The sequence below is a fragment of the Sus scrofa genome, chromosome 1, assembly GCF_054392235.1.
Source record: "Sus scrofa isolate SSC_HxYL_T2T_F1_AM1 chromosome 1, Sscrofa_HxYL_maternal_Yorkshire_Landrace_v2.0, whole genome shotgun sequence".
Classification (NCBI taxonomy): Eukaryota; Metazoa; Chordata; class Mammalia; order Artiodactyla; family Suidae; genus Sus; species Sus scrofa.
In genome coordinates this window covers 97,871,301-97,890,803 of record NC_139383.1, presented here as the reverse complement: position 1 = coordinate 97,890,803, position 19,503 = coordinate 97,871,301, and positions in this window count along the sequence as shown.

Here is a 19,503-nt window from a genome sequence, read left to right as displayed (position 1 = left end):
TGCTCCCTGGGCCCTGGTGCTGTGCTGGTGGTCGCTGGAGCTAGAAACCAACTCTAAACGTGCTCTCTTTTGGGAAGAAGGCGGATGGGGCATGAAAGGCCTTGTGTGCACTGGCCCCAGCAAACCACATTCCGCCAGCAATGGAGGGACCCACCAAGGCCCATCTCAGAAAAGGCACAAAACTAGCTTCTGGGTGCTGCATTCGCAAAAGTCAAACACTCCTCGGGAAACCAAGCTCAGCCCCAATGCGTGTTTGCTCAGGAAAGCAGCGCTTTCTCGTTTCTCCCAAGGCCATTGCTTGCCATAGGTACAAGTTGGGTTTGGGCTGCCTCCTGCTCCCTGTGCACTGGTGCTTTGGTGGTGGTCGCTGGAGCTGGAAACCAACTCCAAACGAGCTCTCCTTTGTGGAGAAGGCGGATGGGGCCTGAAAAGGCCTTGTGTGCACTGACCCAACACCCCACATTCCGCCAGCTAGGGAGGGACACACCTAGGGCCCATATCAGAAAAGGCACAAAACTAGCTTCTGGGAGCTGCATTCGCGAAAGTGAAGCTCTTTTCGGGAAACCAAGCTCAGCCCCAATGCGTGTTTGCTCAGGAAAGCAGAGGTTTCTGGTTTCTCCCCTATCCCATTGCTTGCCATAGGAACAAGTAGGGTCTGGGCTGCCTCCTGCTGCCTGTGCACTGGTGCTTTGCTGGTGGTCGCTGGAGCTGGAAACCAACTCCAAACATGCTCTATTTCGAGGAGAAGTCGGATGGGGCCTGAAAAGGCCTTGTGTGCACTGCCCCAAGCACCCCACCCTTTGCCAGCTAGGGAGGGACCCAGCTAGGGCCCATCTCAGAAAAGGCACAAAACTAGCTTCTGGCAGCTGCATTCATGAAAGTGAAACTCTCCTCGGGAAACCAAGCTCAGCCCCAATGCGTGTTTGCTCAGGAAAACATCGCGTTCAGTTTCTCCCCAAGTCTGTGCTTGTCATAGGAACAAGGATGGTCTGGCTGCCTCCTGCTCCCTGTGCAATAGTGCTTTGCAGGTCATTGCTAGAGCTGGAAACCATCCACAAACGTGCTCTCTTTTCGGGAGAAATCTGATGGAGCTTGAAAAGGCCTTGTGTGCTCTGGTCCCACCACCCCACCTTTCACCAGCTAGGGAGGGAAACACCTAGGGCCGATCTCAGAAATGGCACAAAACTAGCTTCTGGCAGCTCCATTCATGAAAGTGAAACTCTCCTCGGGAAACTAAGCTCAGCCCCAATGCTTGTTTGCTCAGGAAAGCAGCGCTTTCTGGTTCTTCCCTAGCCCATTGCTTGCCATAGGATCAAGGAGGGTCTGGGCTGCCTCCTGCTCCCTGTGCACTGGTGCATTGCTGGTGGTCGCTAGAGCTGAAACCAACTCCAAAAGGGCTCTACTTCAGGAAGAAGGCGGATGGGGCCTGAAAAGGCCTTGTGTGCACTGGCCCCACCACCCCACCTTTCGCCAGCTAGGGAGCGACCCAGCTAGGGCCCATCTCAGAAAAGGCACAAAACTAGCTCTGGGAGCTGCATTCGCGAAAGTGAAACTCTCCTCGGGAAACCAAGCTCAACCCCAATGCGTGTTTGCTCAGGAAAGCAGCGCTTTCCGGTTTCTCCCCTAGGTCTCTGCTTGCCTTGGGCCAAGGATGTTCTGGGCTTCCTCCTGCTCCCTGGGCACTGGTGCTGTGCTGGTGGTCGCTGGAGCTAGAAACCAACTCTAAACGTGCTCTCTTTTGGGAAGAAGGCGGATAGGGCCTGAAAAGGACTTGTGTGCACTGGCCCCAGCACACCACATTCCGCCAGCAATGGAGGGACCCACCAAGGCCCATCTCAGAAAAGGCACAAAACTAGCTTCTTGGAGCTGCATTCGCAAAAGTCAAACACTCCTCGGGAAACCAAGCTCAGCCCCAATGCTTGTTTGCTCAGGAAAGCAGCGCTTTCTCTTTTCACCCCTAGGTATGTGCTTGCCGTATGAACAAGGAGGGTCTGGCTGCCTCCTGCTCCCTGTGCACTAGTGCTTTGCAGGTCATTGCTAGAGCTGGAAACCAAATCCAAACGTGCTCTACTTTCGGGAGAAAGCTGATGGTGCCTGAAAAGGCCTTGTGTGCACTAGTCCCAAAACCCCACATTCCGCCAGCAATGGAGGCACCCTCCAAGGCTCATATCAGAAAGGGCACAAAACTAGCTTGTGGCAGCTGCGTTGGTGAAAATGAAACTCTTCTCGGGAAACCAAGCTGAGCCCCAATGCGTGTTTGCTCAGGAAAACAGCGCTTTCTCGTTTCTCCCCAGGCCATTGCTTGCCATAGTTACAAGTTGGGTCTGGGCTGCCTCCTGCTCCCTTTGCACTGGTGCTATGGTGATGGTCGCAGGAGCTGGAAACCAACTCCAAACGTGCTCTCCTTTTTGGAGAAGGCGGATGGGGCCTGAAAAGGCCTTGTGTGCACTGGCCCGACCACCCCACCTAACGACAGCTAGGGAGGGATCCAGCTAGGGCCCATCTCAGAAAAGGCACAAAACTAGCTTCTGGGAGGTGCATTCGCGAAAGTGAAGCTCTCTTCGGGAAACCAAGCTCAGCCCCAATGCGTGTTTGATCAGGAAAGCAGCGCTTTCTGGTTTCTCCCCTAGCCCATTGCTTGCCATAGGAACAAGTAGGGTCTGGGCTGCCTCCTGCTGCCTGTGCACTGGTGCTTTTCAGGTGGTCGCTGGAGCTGGAAACCAACTCCAAACATGCTCTATTTCGGGGAGAAGTCGGATGGGGCCTGAAAAGGCCTTGTGTGCACTGCCCCAAGCACCCCAACCTTTGCCAGCTAGGGAGGGACCCAGCTAGGGCCCATCTCAGAAAAGGCACAAAACTAGGTTCTGGCAGCTGCATTCATGAAAGTGAAACTCTCCTCGGGAAACCAAGCTCAGCCCCAATGCGTGTTTGCTCAGGAAAACATCACGTTCAGTTTCTCCCCAAGTCTGTGCTTGCCATAGGAACAAGGAGGGTCTGGCTGCGTCCTGCTCCCTGTCCACTAGTGCTTTGCAGGTCATTGCTAGAGCTGGAAACCAACCCCAAACGTGCTCTCTTTTCGGGAGAAATCTGATGGGCCTTGAAAAGGCCTTTTGTGCACTGGCCCCACCACCCCACCTTTCACCAGCTAGGGAGGGAAACACCTAGGGCCCATCTCAGAAAAGGCACAAAACTAGCTTCTGGCAGCTGCATTCATGAAAGTGAAACTCTCCTCGGGAAACTAAGCTCAACCCCAATGCGTGTTTGCTCAGGAAAGCAGCGCTTTCCGGTTTCTCCCCTAGGTCTCTGCTTGCCATAGGAACAAGGAGGGTCTGGGCTGCCTCCTGCTCCCTGTGCACTGGTGCATTGCTGGTGGTCGCTAGAGCTGAAAACCAACTCCAAAAGTGCTCTACTTCAGGAAGAAGACGGATGGGGCCGGAAAAGGCCTTGTGTGCAATGGCCCCACCACCCCACCTTTCGCCAGCTAGGGAGGGACCCACCTAGGGCCCATCTCAGAAAAGGCACTAATCTAGTTTTGGGAGCTGCATTCACGAGAGTGAAACTTTCCTCGGGAAACCAAGCTCAGCCCCAATTCGTGTTTGCTCAGGAAAGCAGCGCTTTCTGGTTCCTCCCTAGCCCATTGCTTGCCATTAGAACAAGGGGGGTCTGGGCTCCCTCCTGCTCCCTGTGCACTGGTGCTTTGCTGGCGGTCGATGGAGCTGTAAACCTACTCCAAACGTGCGATACTTCAGGGAGGAGGCAGATGGGTCCTGAAAAGGCCTTGTGTGCACTGGCCCCACCACCTCACCTTTCTACAAGTAGGGAGGGACCCAACTAGGGCCCATCTCAGAAAAGGCACAAAACTAGCTTCTGGCAGCTGCGTTCGGGAAAGTGAAACTCTCCTCGGGAAACCAAGCTCAGCCCCAATGCCTGTTTGCTCAGGAAAGCATCGCTTTCTGGTTTCACCCCAGGCCATTTTTTGCCATAGGAACAAGGAGGGTCTGGGCTGCCTCCTGCTCCCTGTGTAATGCTGCTTTGCTGGTGGTCGCTGGAGCTGGAAACCAATTCCAAACGTGCTCTACTTCAGGAGGAAAGCGGATGCGGCCTGAAAAGGCCTTGTGTGCACTGGCCCCACAACCTCACTTTTCTAGAGGTAGGGAGGGACCCAGTTAGGGCCCATCTCAGAAAAGGCACAAAACAAGCTTCTGGCAGCTGCATTCATGAAAGTGAAACTCTGCTTGGGAAACCAAGCTCAGCCCCAATGCTTGTTTGCTCAGGAAAGCATCACTTTCTGGTTTCTCCCCTAGGTCTCTGCTTGCCATAGGAACAAGGAGGGTCTGGCTGCCTCCTGCTCCCTGTGCACTAGTGCTTTGCAGGTCATTGCTAGAGCTGGAAACCAACACCAAACGTGCTCTCTTTTCGGGAGAAATCTGATGGGGCTTGAAAAGGCCTTGTGTGCACTGGCCCCACCACCCCACCTTTCACCAGCTAGGGAGGGAAACACCTAGGGCCCATCTCAGAAAAGGCACAAAACTAGCTTCTGGCAGCTGCATTCATGAAAGTGAAACTCTCCTCGGGAAACTAAGCTCAACCCCAATGCGTCTTTGCTGAGGAAAGCAGCGCTTTCTGGTTTCTCCCCTAGCCCATTGCTTGCAATAAGAACAAGTAGGGTCTGGGCTGCCTCCTGCTGCCTGTACACTGGTGCCTTGCTGGTGGTCGCTGGAGCTGAAACCAACTCCAAACATGCTCTATTTCGGGGTGAAGTCGGATGGGGCCTGAAAAGGCCTTGTGTGCACTGCCCCAAGGACCCCAACCTTTGCCAGCTAGGGATGGACCCAGCTAGGGCCCATCTGAGAAAAGTCAAAAAACTAGCTTCTGGCAGCTGCATTCAAGAGAGTGAAACTCTCCTCGGGAAACCAAGCTCAGCCCCAATGCGTGTTTGCTCAGGAAAGCAGGGCTTTCTGGTTTCTCCCCTAGGTCTGTGCTTGCCATAGGAACAAGGAGGGTCTGGGCTACCCCCTGCTCCCTGTGCACTAGTGCTTTGCAGGTCATTGCTAGAGCTGGAAACCAACCCCAAACGTGCTCTAATTTCGGGAGAAAGTTGATGGGGCCTGAAAGGCCTTGTGTGCATTGGCCCCACCACCCAACCTTTCTCCAGCTAGGGAGGGACCCACCTAGGGCCCATCTCAGAAAAGGCACAAAACTAGCTTCTGGCAGCTGCATTCATGAAAGTGAAACTCTCCTCGGGACCTAAGCTCAGCCCCAGTGCGTGTTTGCTCAGGAAAGCAGCGCTTTCTGGTTCTTCCCTAGCCCATTGCTTGCCATAGGAACAAGGAGGGTCTGGGCTGCCTCCTGCTCCCCGTGCACTGGTGCATTGCTGGTGGTCGCTAGAGCTGAAAACCAACTCCAAAAGTGCTGTACTTCAGGAAGAAGGCGGATGGGGCCTGAAAAGGCCTTGTGTGCACTGGCCCAACCACCCCACCTTTCGCCAGCTAGGGAGGGACCCACCTACGGCCCATCTCAGAAAAGGCACAAAACTAGCTCTGGGAGCTGCATTCGCGAAAGTGAAACTCTCCTCGGGAAACCAAGCTCAACCCCAATGCGTGTTTGCTCAGGAAAGCAGCGCTTTCCGGTTTCTCCCCTAGGTATCTGCTTGCCTTGGGCCAAGGATGTTCTGGGCTTCCTCCTGCTCCCTCGGCACTGGTGCTTTGCTGGTGGTCGATGGAGCTAGAATCCAACTCTAAACATGCTCTCTTTTGGGAAGAAGGCGGATGGGGCATGAAAGGCCTTGTGTGCACTGGCCCCAGCAAACCACATTCCGCCAGCAATGGAGGGACCCACCAAGGCCCAACTCAGAAAAGGCACAAAACTAGCTTCTGGGAGCTGCATTCGCGAAAGTGAAACTCTCCTCGGGAAACCAAGCTCAGCCCCATGCGTGTTTGCTCAGATAAGCTGCGCTTTCTGGTTTCTCCACTAGGTCTGTGCTTGCCATAAGAACAGGAGGGTCTGGGCTGCCTCCTGCTCCCTGTGCACTAGTGCTGTGCTGGTGGTCGATGGAGCTGTAAACCTACTCCAAACGTGCGATACTTCAGGGAGGAGGCGGATGGGGCCTGAAAAGGCCTTGTGTGCAATGGCCCCACCACCTCACCTTTCTACAAGTAGGGAGGGACCCAGCTAGGGCCCATCTCAGAAAAGGCACAAATCTAGCTTCTGGGAGCTGCATTCGCGAAAGTGAAACTCTCCTCGGGAAACCAAGCTCAGCCCCAATGCGTGTTTGATCAGGAAAGCAGCGCTTTCTGGTTTCCCCCCTAGCCCATTGCTTGCCATAAGATCAAGGAGGGTCTGGGCCTCCTCCTGCTCCTTGTGCACTGGTGGTTTGCAGGTCATCGCTAGAGCTGGAAACCAACTCCAAACGTGCTCTCCTTTCGGGAGAAAGCTGATGGGGCCTGAAAAGGCCTTGTGTGCACTAGCCCCAGCACCCCACACTTGGCCAGCTAGGGAGGGCCTCAGCTAGGGCCCATCTCAGAAAAGGCACAAAACTAGCTTCTGGCAGCTGCATTCGCAAAAGTGAAACTCTCCTCGGGAAACCAAGCTCAGCCCCAATTCGTGTTTGCTCAGGAAAGCAGCGCTTTCTGGTTTCTCCACTAGCCCATTGCTCGCCATATGAACAAGAAGGGTCTGGGCTTCCTACTGCTCCCTGTGCACTGGTGCTTTGCAGGTCATCGCTAGAGCTGGAAAGCAACTCCAAACGTGCTCTATTACATGGAGAAGGTAGATGGCGCCTGAAAAGTCCTTGTGTGTACTGGCCCCAGCACACCACATTCTGCCAGCAATGGAGGGACCCAAAAAGGCCCATCTCAGAAACGGCACAAAACTAGCTTCTGGCAGCTGCGTTGGTGAAAATGAAACTCTCCTCGGGAAACCAAGCTCATCCCCAATGCGTGTTTGCTCAGGAAAGCAGCGCTTTCTCGTTTCTCCCCTAGCCCATTGCTTGCCATAGGAACAAGTAGGGTCTATGCTGCCTTCTGCTCCCTGTGCACTGGTGCTTTGCCGGTGGTCGCTGGAGCTGGAAACCAACTCCAAACGTGCTCTGCTTCAGGAAGAAGGCGGATGGGGCCTGAAAAGGCCTTGTGTGCACTGGCCCCACCACCCCAACTAACGCCAGCAAGGGAGGGACCCAGCTAGGGCCCATCTCAGAAAAGGCACAAAACTAGCTTCTGGGAGCTGCATTCGCGAAAGTGAAACTCTCTTCGGGAAACCAAGCTCAGCCCCAATGCGTGTTTGCTCAGGAAAGCAGCGCTTTCTTGTTTCTCCACTAGCCCATTGCTCGCCATATGAAGAAGATGGGTCTGGGCTTCCTACTGCTCCCTGTGCACTGGTGCTTTGCAGGTCATCGCTAGAGCTGGAAAGCAACTCTAAACGTGCTCTACTACATGGAGAAGGTGGATGGCGCCTGAAAAGTCCTTGTGTGCACTGGCCCCAGCACACCACATTCCGCCAGCAATGGAGGGACCCACCAAGGCCCATCTCAGAAAAGGCACAAAACTAGCTTCTGGGAGCTGCATTCGCGAAAGTGAAACTCTCTTCAGGAAACCAAGCTCAGCCCCAATGCGTGTTTTCTCAGGAAAGCAGCGCTTTCTGGTTTCTCCCCTAGCCCATTGCTTGCCATAGGAACAAGGAGGGCCTGGGCTGCCTCCTGCTCCCTGTGCACTGGTGCTTTGCTGGTGGTCGCTGGAGCTGGAAACTAACTCCAAACATGCTCTATTTCGGGGAGAAGTCGGATGGGGCCTGAAAAGGCCTTGTGTGCACTGCCCCAAGCACCCCAACCTTTGCCAGCTAGGGAGGGACCCAGCTAGGGCCCATCTCAGAAAAGGCACAAAACTAGCTTCTGGCAGCTGCATTCACGAGAGTGAAACTCTCCTCGGGAAACCAAGCTCAGCCCCAATGCGTGTTTGCTCAGGAAAGCAGCACTTTCTGGTTTCTCCCCTAGGTCTCTGCTTACCATAGGAACAAGGAGGGTCTGGGCTACCTCCTGCTCCCTGTGCACTAGTGCAATGCAGGTAATTGCTAGAGCTGGAAACCAATCCCAAACGTGCTCTCCTTTCGGGAGAAAGCTGATGGGGCCTGAAAAGGCCTTGTGTGCATTGGCCCCACCACCCCACCTTTCTCCAGCTAGGGAGGGACCCACCTAGGGCCCATCTCAGAAAAGGCACAAATCTAGCTTCTGGCAGCTGCATTCATGAAAGTGAAACTCTCCTCGGGACCTAAGCTCAGCCCCAATGCGTGTTAGCTCAGGAAAGCAGCTCTTTCTGGTTCTTCCCTAGCCCTTTGCTTGCCACAGGAAGAAGGAGGGTCTGGGCTGCCTCCTGCTCCCCGTGCACTGGTGCATTGCTGGTGGTCGCTATAGCTGACAACCAACTCCAAACGTGCTCTACTTCAGGAAGAAGGCGGATGGGGCCTGAAAAGGCCTTGTGTGCACTGGCCCCACCACCCCACCTTTCGCCAGCTAGGGAGGGACCCACCTACGGCCCATCTCAGAAAAGGCACAAAACTAGCTCTGGGAGCTGCATTCGCGAAAGTGAAACTCTCCTCGGGAAACCAAGCTCAACCCCAATGCGTGTTTACTCAGGAAAGCAGCGCTTTCCGGTTTCTCCCCTAGGTCTCTGCTTGCCTTGGGCCAAGGATGTTCTGGGCTTCCTCCTGCTCCCTGGGCACTGGTGCTGTGATGGTGGTCGCTGGAGCTAGAAACCAACTCTAAACATGCTCTCTTTTGGGAAGAAGGCGGATGGGGCATGAAAGGCTTTGTGTGCACTGGCCCCAGCAAACCACATTCCGCCAGCAATGGAGGGACCCACCAAGGCCCATCTCAGAAAAGGCACAAAACTAGATTCTGGGAGCTGCATTCGCAAAAGTGAAACTCTCCTCGGGAAACCAAGCTCAGCCCCAATGCGTCTTTGCTCAGGAAAGCAGCGCTTTCTGGTTTCTCCCCTAGGTCTGTACTTGCCATAAGAACAAGGAGGGTCTGGGCTGCCTCCTGCTCCCTGTGCACTGGTGCTTTTCTGGTGGTCGATGGAGCTCTAAACCTACTCCAAACGTGCGATACTTCAGGGAGGAGGCGGATGGGGCCTGAAAAGGCCTTGTGTGCAATGGCCCCACCACCTCATCTTTCTACAAGTAGAGAGGGACCCAGATAGGGCCCATCTCAGAAAAGGCACAAAACTAGCTTCTGGGAGCTGCATTCACGAAAGTGAAACACTCCTCCGGAAACCAAGCTCAGCCCCAATGCGTGTTTGATCAGGAAAGCAGCGCTTTCTGGTTTTCCCCCTAGCGCATTGCTTGCCATAAGAGCAAGGAGTGTCTGGGCCTCCTCCTGCTCCGTGTGCACTGGTGGTTTGCAGGTCATCGCTAGAGCTGGAAACCAACTCCAAACGTGCTCTCCTTTCGGGAGAAAGCTGATGGGGCCTGAGAAGGCCTTGTGTGCACTAGCCCCTGCACCCCACCCTTTGCCAGCTAGGGAGGGCCTCAGCTAGGGCCCATCTCAGAAAAGGCACAAAACTAGCTTCTGGCAGCTGCATTCGCAAAAGTGAAACACTCCTCGGGAAACCAAGCTCAGCCCCAATGCGTGTTTGCTCAGGAAAGCAGCGCTTTCTGGTTTCTCCACTAGCCCATTGCTCGCCATATGAAGAAGATGGGTCTGGGCTTCCTACTGCTCCCTGTGCACTGGTGCTTTGCAAGGCATCGCTAGAGCTGGAAAGCAACTCCAAACGTGCTCTACTACACGGAGAAGGTGGATGGCGCCTGAAAAGTCCTTGTGTGCACTGGCCCAAGCACACCACATTCTGCCAGCAATGGAGGGACCCACCAAGGCCCATCTCAGAAAAGGCACAAAACTAGCTTCTGGCAGCTGCGTTGGTGAAAATGAAACTCTCCTCGGGAAACCAAGCTCAACCCCAATGCGTGTTTGCTCAGGAAAGCAGTGCTTTCTCGTTTCTCTCCAGGCCATTTCTTGCCATAGGTACAAGGTGGGTCTGGGCTGCCTCCTGCTCCCTGTGCACAGGTGCTTTGCCGGTGGTCGCTGGAGCTGGAAACCAACTCCAAACGTGCTCTACTTCAGGAAGAAGGCGGATGGGGCCTGAAAAGGGCTTGTGTGCACTGGCCCCATCACCCCACCTAACGCCAGCTAGGGAGGGACCCAGCTAGGGCCCATCTCAGAAAAGGCACAAAACTAGCTTCTGGGAGCTGCATTCGCGAAAGCGAAACTCTCTTCGGGAAACCAAGCTCAGCCCCAATGCGTGTTTGCTCAGGAAAGCAGCGCTTTCTGGATTCTCCCCTAGCCCATTGCTGCCCTTAGGAACAAGTAGGGCCTGGGCTGCCTCCTGCTGCCTGTGCACTGCTGCCTTGCTGGTGGTCGCTGGAGCTGGAAACCAACTCCAAACATGCTCTATTTCGGGGAGAAGTCGGATGGGGCCTGAAAAGGCCTTGTGTGCACTGCCCCAAGCACCCCAAACTTTGCCAGCTAGGGAGGGACCCAGCTAGGGCCCATCTCAGAAAAGGCACAAAACTAGCTTCTGGCAGCTGCATTCACGAGAGTGAAACTATCTTCGGGATACCAAGCTCAGCCCCAATGCGTGTTTGCTCAGGAAAGCAGCGCTTTCTGGTTTCTCCCCTAGGTCTGTGCTTGCCATAGGAACAAGGAGGGTCTGAGCTACCTCCTGCTCCCTGTGCACTAGTGCTTTGCAAGTCATTGCTAGAGCTCGAAACCAACCCCAAACGTGCTCTCCTTTCGGGACAAAGCTGATGGGGCCTGAAAAGGCCTTGTGTGCACTGGCCCGACCACCCCACCTTTCTCCAGCTAGGGAGGGACCCACCTAGGGCCCATCTCAGAAAAGGCACAAAACTAGCTTCTGGCAGCTGCATTCATGAAAGTGAAACTCTCCTCGGGACCTAAGCTCAGCCCCAATGCGTGTTTGCTCAGGTAAGCAGCGCTTTCTTGTTCTTCCCCTAGCCCATTGCTTGCCATAGGAACAAGGAGGGTCTGGGGTGCCTCCTGCTCCCTGTGCACTGGTGCATTGCTGGTGGTCGCTAGAGCTGAAAACCAACTCCGAAAGTGCTGTACTTCAGGAAGAAGGCGGATTGGGCCTGAAAAGGCCTTGTGTGCACTGGCCCCACCACCCCACCTTTCGCCAGCTAGGGAGGGACCCACCTACGGCCCATCTCAGAAAAGGCACAAAACTAGCTCTGGGAGCTGCATTCGCGAAAGTGAAACTCTCCTCGGGAAACCAAGCTCAACCGCAATGCGTGTTTGCTCAGGAAAGCAGCGCTTTCCGGTTTCTCCCCTAGGTCTCTGCTTACCTTGGGCCAAGGATGTTCTGGGCTTCCTCCTGCTCCCTGGGCACTGGTGCTGTGCTGGTGGTCGCTGGAGCAAGAAACCAACTATAAACATGCTCTCTTTTGGGAAGAAGGCGGATGGGGTAGGAAAGGCCTTGTGTGCACTGGCCCCAGCAAACCACATTCCGCCAGCAATGGAGGGACCCACCAAGGCCCATCTCAGAAAAGGCACAAAACTAGCTTCTGGGAGCTGCATTCGCAAAAGTGAAACTCTCCTCGGGCAACCAAGCTCAGCCCCAATCCGTGTTTGCTCAGGAAAGCAGCGCTTTCTGGTTTCTCCCCTAGGTCTGTACTTGCCATAAGAACAAGGAGGGTCTGGGCTGCCTCCTGCTCCCTGTGCACTGGTGCTGTGCTGGTGGTCGATGGAGCTGTAAACCTACTCCAAACGTGCGATAATTCAGGGAGGAGGTGGATGGGGCCTGAAAAGGCCTTGTGTGCAATGGCCCCACCACCTCACCTTTCTACAAGTAGGGAGGGTACCAGCATCGGCCCATCTCAGTAAAGGCACAAATCTAGCTTCTGGGAGCTGCATTCGCGAAAGTGAAACTCTCCTCGGGAAACCAAGCTCAGCCCCAATGCGTGTTTGATCAGGAAAGCAGCGCTTTCTGGTTTCCCCCCTAGCCCATTGCTTGCCATAAGAGCAAGGAGGGTCTGGGGCTCCTCCTGCTCCGAGTGCACTGGTGGTTTGCAGGCCATCGCTAGAGCTGGAAACCAACTCCAAACGTGCTCTCCTTTCGGGAGAAAGCTGATGGGGCCTGAAAAGGCCTTTGGTGCACGAGCCCCAGCACCCCACCCTTTGCCAGCTAGGGAGGGCCTCAGCTAGGGCCCATCTCAGAAAAGGCAGAAAACTAGCTTCTGGCAGCTGCGTTCGGGAAAGTGAAACTCTCCTCGGGAATCCAAGCTCAGCCCCAATGCGTGCTTGCTCAGGAAAGCAGCGATTTCTGGTTTCACCCCAGGCGATTTCTTGCCATAGGAACAAGGAGGGTCTGGGCTGCCTCCTGCTCGCTGTGCACTGGTGCTTTGCTGGTGATCGCTGGAGCTGGAAACCAAATCCAAACGTGCTCTACTTCAGGAGGAAGGCGGATGAGGCCTGAAAAGGCCTTGTGTGCACTGGCCCCACCACGTCACTTTTCTAGAGGTAGGGAGGGACCCAGCTAGGACCCATCTCAGAAAAGGCACAAAACTAGCTTCTGGCAGCTGCATTCATGAAAGTGAAACTCTCCTCGGGAAACCAAGCTCTGCCCCAATGCTTGTTTGCTCAGGAAAGCATTGCTTTCTGGTTTCTCCCCTAGGTCTCTGCTTGCCATAGGAACAAGAAGGGTCTGGCTGCCTCCTGCTCCCTGTGCACTAGTGCTTTGCAGGTCATTGCTAGAGCTGGAAACCAACTCCAAACGTGTTCTCCTTTCGGGAGAAAGCTGATGGGGCCTGAAAAGGCCTTGTGTGCACTAGACCCAAGACACCACATTCCGCCAGCAATGGAGGGACCCACCAAGGCCCATCTCAGAAAAGGCACAAAACTAGCTTTTGGGAGCTGCATTCGCAAAAGTGAAACTCTCCTCGGGAAACCAAGCTCAGCCCCATGCGTGTTTGCTCAGGAAAGCAGCGCTTTCTGGTTTCTCCACTAGCCCATTGCTCGCCATATGAAGAAGATGGGTCTGGGCTTCCTACTGCTCCCTGTGCACTGGTGCTTTGCAGGTCATCGCTAGAGCTGGAAAGCAACTCCAAACGTGCTCTATTACATGGAGAAGGCGGATGGCGCCTGACAAGGCGTTGATGCACAGGCCCCAGCACACAACAATCCGCCAGCAATGGAGGGACCCACCCACGCCCATCTCAGAAAAGGCACAAAACTAGCTTCTGGCAGCTGCGTTGGTGAAAATGAAACTCTCCTCGGGAAACCAAGCTCAGCCCCAATGCGTGTTTGCTCAGGAAAGCATCGCTTTCTGGTTTCTCCCCTAGGTCTGTGCTTGCCATAGGAACAAGGAGGGTCTGGGCTGCCTCCTGCTCCCTGTGCACTAGTGCTTTGCAGGTCATTGCTAGAGCTGGAAACCAACCCCAAACATGCTCTCCTTTCGGGAGAAAGCTGATGGGGCCTGAAAAGGCCTTTGGTGCACTGGCCCCACCACCCCACCTAACGCCAGCTAGGGAGGGCCCCAGCTAGGGCCCATCTCAGAAAAGGCACAAAACTAGCTTCTGGGAGCTGCGTTCTTGAAAGTGAAAGTCTCCTCGGGAAACCAAGCTCAGCCCCAATGCGTGTTTGCTCAGGAAAGCAGCGCTTTCTGGTTTCTCCCCTAGCCCATTGCTTGCCATAGGAACAAGGAGGGTCTGGGCTGCCTCCTGCTGCCTGTGCACTGGTGCTTTGCTGGTGGTCACTGGAGGTGGAAACCAACTCCAAACATGCTCTATTTCGGGGAGAAGTTGGATGGGGCCTGAAAAGGCCTTGTGTGCACTGCCCCAAGCACCCCAACCTTTGCCAGCTAGGGAGGGACCCAGCTAGGGCCCATCTCAGAAAAGGCACAAAACTAGCTTCTGGCAGCTGCATTCATGAAAGTGAAACTCTCCTCGGGAAACCAAGCTCAGCCCCAATGCGTGTTTGCTCAGGAAAGCAGCGCTTTCTGGTTTCTCCCCTAGGTCTGTGCTTGCCATAGGAACAAGGAGGGTCTGGCTGCCTCCTGCTCCCTGTGCACTAGTGCTTTGCAAGTCATTGCTAGAGCTGGAAACCAACCCCAAACGTGCTCTCCTTACGGGAGAAAGCTGATGGGGCCTGAAAATGCCTTTGGTGCACTGGCCCCACCACCCCACCTTTCTCCAGCTAGGGAAGGACCCACCTAGGGCACATCTCAGAAAAGGCACAAAACTAGCTTCTGGCAGCTGCATTCATGAAAGTGAAACTCTCCTCGGGAAACCAAGATCAGCCCCATGCGTGTTTGCTTAGGAAAGCAGCGCTTTCTGGTTCTTCCCTAGCCCATTGCTTGCCATAGGAACAAGGAGGGTCTGGGCTGCCTCCTGCTCCCTGTGCACTGGTGCTTTGCTGGTGGTCGATGGAGCTGTAAACCTACTCCAAACGTGCGATACTTCAGGAAGAAGGCGGATGGGGCCTGAAAAGGCCTTGTGTGCAAAGGCCCCACCACCTCACCTTTCTACAAGTAGGGAGGGACCCAGCTAGGGCCCATCTCAGAAAAGGCACAAATCTAGCTTCTGGGAGCTGCATTCGCGAAAGTGAAACTCTCCTCGGGAAACCAAGCTCAGCCCCAATGCGTGTTTGATCAGGAAAGCAGCGCTTTCTGGTTTCCCCCCTAGCCCATTGCTTGCCATAAGAGCAAGGAGGGTCTGGGGCTCCTCCTGCTCCGTGTGCACTGGTGGTTTGCAGGTCATCGCTAGAGCTGGAAACCAACTCCAAACGTGATCTACTACATGGAGAAGGCGGATGGCGCCTGAAAAGGCCTTGTGTGCACTGGCCCCAGCACACCAAGACCCATCTCAGAAAAGGCACAAAACTACCTTCTGGCAGCTGCGTAGGTGAAAAAGAAACTCTCCTCGGGAAACCAAGCTCAGCCCCAATGCGTGTTTGCTCAGGAAAGCAGTGCTTTCTCGTTTCTCCCCAGGCCATTGCTTGCCATAGCTACAAGTTGGGTCTGGGCTGCCTCCTGCTCCCTATGCACTGGTACTTTGCTGGTGGTCGCTGGAGCTGGAAACCAACTCCAAACGTGCTCTACTTCAGGAAGAAGGCAGACGGGGCCTGAAAAGGCCTTGTGTGCACTGGCCACAGCACCCCACCTTTCACCAGCTAGGGAGGGTCCCACCTAGGGCCCATCTCAGAAAAGGCACAAAACTAGCTTCTGGGAGCTGCATTCACGAAAGTGAAACTCTCTTCGGGAAACCAAGCTCAGCCCCAATGCGTGTTTGCTCAGGAAAGCAGCGCTTTCTGGTTTCTCCCCTAGCCCATTGTTGCCCATAGGAACAATGAGGGTCTGGGCTGACTCCTGCTCCCTGTGCACTGGTGCTTTGCTGGTGGTCGCTGGAGCTGGAAACTAACTCAAAACATGCTCTATTTCAGGGAGAAGTCGGATGGGGCCTGAAAAGGCCTTGTGTGCACTGCCCGAAGCACCCCAACCTTTGCCAGTTAGGGAGGGACCCAGCTAGGGCCCATCTCATAAAAGGCACAAAACAAGCTTCTGGCAGCTGCATTCATGAAAGTGAAACTCTCCTCGGGAATCCAAGCTCAGCCCCAATGCGTGTTTGCTCAGGAAAGCAGCGCTTTCTCGTTTCTCCCCAGGCCATTGCTTGCCATAGGTACAAGTTGGGTCTGGGCTGCCTCCTGCTCCCTATGCACTGGTGCTTTCATGGTGGTCGCTGGAGCTGTAAACCAACTCCAAACGTGCTCTACTTCAGGAAGAAGGCAGAAGGGGCCTGAAAAGGCCTTGTGTGCACTGGCCCCAACACCTCACATTCCGCCAGCTAGGGAGGGACCCAGCTAGGGCCAATCTCAGAAAAGGCACAAAACTAGCTTCTGGCAGCTGCATTCGCGAAAGTGAAACTCTCTTCGGGAAACCAAGCTCAGCCCCAATGCGTGTTTGCTCAGGAAAGCAGCGCTTTCTGGTTTTTCCCTAGCCCATTGCTTGCCATAGGAACAAGGAGGGTCTGGGCTGCCTCCTGCTGCCTGTGCACTGGTGCATTGCTGGTGGACGCTAGAGCTGAAAACCAACTCCAAACGTGCGATACTTCAGGGAGGAGGCGGATGGGGCCTGAAAAGGCCTTGTGTGCAATAGCCCCACCACCTCATCTTCTACAAGTAGGGAGGGACCCAGCTAGGGCCCATCCCAGAAAAGGCACAAATCTAGCTTCTGGGAGCTGCATTCGCGAGAGTGAAACTATCCTCGGGAAACCAAGCTCAGCCCCAATGCGTGTTTGATCAGGAAAGCAGCGGTTTCTGGTTTCCCCCCTAGCCCATTGCTTGCCATAAGAGCAAGGAGGGTCTGGGCCTCCTCCTGCTCCGTGTGCACTGGTGGTTTGCAGGTCATCGCTAGAGCTGGAAACCAACTCCAAACGTGCTCTCCTTTCGGGAGAAAGCTGATGGGGCCTAAAAAGGCCTTGTGTACACTAGACCCAAGAGAGCACATTCCGCCAGCAATGGAGTGACCCACCAAGGCCCATCTCAGAAAAGGCACAAAACTAGATTTTGGGAGCTGCATTCGCAAAAGTGAAACTCTCCTCGGGAAACCAAGCTCAGCCCCATGCGTGTTTGCTCAGGAAAGCAGCGCTTTCTGGTTTCTCCACTAGCCCATTGCTCGCCATATGAAGAAGATGGGTCTGGGCTTCCTACTGCTCCCTGTGCACTGGTGCTTTGCAGGTCATCGCTAGAGCTGGAAAGAAACTCCCAACGTGCTCTACTACATGGAGAAGGCGGATGGCGCCTGAAAAGGCCTTGTGTGCACTGGCCCCAGCACACCACATTCCGCCAGCAATGGAGGGACCCACCAAGGCCCATCAGAAAAGGCACAAAACTAGCTCTGGCAGCTGCGTTGGTGAAAATGAAACTCTCCTCGGGAAACCAAGCTCAGCCCCAATGCGTGTTTGCTCAGGAAAGCCGCGCTTTCTCGTTTCTCCCCAGGCCATTGCTTGCCATAGGTACAAGGTGGGTCTGGGCTGCCTCCTGCTCCCTATGCACTGGTGCATTGCTGGTGGTTGCTGGAGCTGGAAACCAACCCCAAACGTGCTCTACTTCAGGAAGAAGGCAGATGGGGCCTGAAAAGGCCTTGTGTGCACTGGCCACAACAACCCACATACCGCCAGCTAGGGAGGGACCCAGCTAGGGCCCATCTCAGAAAAGGCACAAAACTAGCTTCTGGGAGCTGAATTCGCGAAAGTGAAACTCTCTTCGGGAAACCAAGCTCAGCCCCAATGCGTGTTTGCTCAGGAAAACAGCGCTATCTGGTTTCTCCCCTAGCCCATTGCTTGCCATAGGTACAAGGTGGGTCTGGGCTGCCTCCTGCTCCCTTTGCACTGGTGCTTTGCTGGTGGTTGCTGGAGCTGGAAACCAACTCCAAACATGCTCTATTTCGGGGAGAAGTCGGATGGGGCCTGAAAAGGCCTTGTGTGCACTGCCCGAAGCACCCCAAACTTTGCCAGCTAGGGAGGGACCCAGCTAGGGCCCATCTCAGAAAAGTCACAAAACTAGCTTCTGGCAGCTGCATTCACGAGAGTGAAACTATCTTCGGGATACCAAGCTCAGCCCCAATGCGTGTTTGCTCAGGAAAGCATCGCTCTCTGGTTTCTCCCCTAGGTCTGTGCTTGCCATAGGAACAAGGAGGGTCTGGGCTACCTCCTGCTCCCTGTGCACTAGTGCTTTGCAAGTCATTGCTAGAGCTCGAAACCAACCCCAAACGTGCTCTCCTTTCGGGAGAAAGCTGATGGGGCCTGAAAAGGCCTTGTGTGCACTGGCCCCACCACCCCACCTTTCTCCAGCTAGGGAAGGATCCACCTAGGGCCCATCTCAGAAAAGGCACAAAAATAGCTTCTGGCAGCTGCGTTCATGAAAGTGAAACTCTCCTCGGGAAACTAAGCTCAGCCCCAATGCGCGTTTGCTCAGGAAAGCAGCGCTTTCTGGTTTTTCCCTAGCCCATTGCTTGCCATAGGAACAAGGAGGGTCTGGGCTGCCTCCTGCTGCCTGTGCACTGGTGCATTGCTGGTGGTCGCTAGAGCTTAAAACCAAGTCCAAAAGTGCTCTACTTCAGGAAGAAGGCGGATGGGGCCTGAAAAGGCCTTGTGTGCACTGGCCCCACAACCCACCTTTCGCCAGCTAGGGAGGGACCCACCTAGGGCCCATCTCAGAAAAGGCACAAAACTAGCTCTGGGAGCTGCATTCGTGAAAGTGAAACTCTCCTCGGGAAACCAAGCTCAACCCCAATGCGTGTTTGCTCAGGAAAGCAGCGCTTTCCGGTTTCTCCCGTAGGTCTGTGCTTGCCATAAGAACAAGGAGGATCTGGGCTGCCTCCTGCTCCCTGTGCACTGGTGCTTTGCTGGTGGTCGATGGAGCTGTAAACCTACACCAAACGTGCGATACTTCAGGGAGGAGGCGGATGGGGCCAGTAAAGGCCTTGTGTGCAATGGCCCCACCACCTCACCTTTCTACAAGTAGGGAGGGACCCAGCTAGGGCCCATCTCAGAAAAGGCACAAATCTAGCTTCTGGGAGCTGCATTCGCGAAAGTGAAACTCTCCTCGGGAAACCAAGCTCAGCCCCAATGCGTGTTTGATCAGAAAAGCAGCGGTTTCTGGTTTCCCCCATAGCCCATTGCTTGCCATAAGAGCAAGGAGGGTCTGGGCCTCCTCCCGCTCCGTGTGCACTGGTGGTTTGCAGGTCATCGCTAGAGCTGGAAACCAACCCCAAACGTGCTTTACTACATGGAGAAGGTGGATGGCGCCTGAAAAGGCCTTGTGTGCACTAGCCCCAGCACCCCAATCTTTGCCAGCTTGGGAGGGCCCCAGCTAGGGCCCATCTCAGAAAAGGCACAAAACTAGCTTCTGGGAGCTGCATTCGCGAAAGTGAAACTCTCTTCGGGAAACCAAGCTCAGCCCCAATGCGTGTTTGCTCAGGAAAGCAGCGCTTTCTGGTTTCTCCACTAGCCCATTGCTGCCCATAGGAACAAGGAGGGTCTGGGCTGACTCCTGCTCCCTGTGCACTGGTGCTTTGCTGGTGGTCGCTGGAGCTGGAAACTAACTCCAAACATGCTCTATTTCAGGGAGAAGTCGGATGCGGCGTGAAAAGGCCTTGTGTGCACTGCCCCAAGCACCCCAACCTTTGCCAGCTAGGGAGGGACCCAGCTAGGGCCCATCTCAGAAATGGCACAAAACTAGCTTCTGGCAGCTGCATTCATGAAAGTGAAACTCTCCTCGGGAAACCAAGCTCAGCCCCAATGCTTGTTTGCTCAGGAAAGCATCGCTTTCTGGTTTCTCCCCTAGGTCTGTGCTTGCCATAGGAACGAGGAGGGTCAAGCTGCCTCCTGCTCCCTGTGCACTAGTTCTTTGCAGGTCATTGCTAGAGCTGGAAACCAACTCCAAACGTGCTCTCCTTTCGGGAGAAAGCTGATGGGGCCTGAAATGGCCTTGTGTGCAATGGC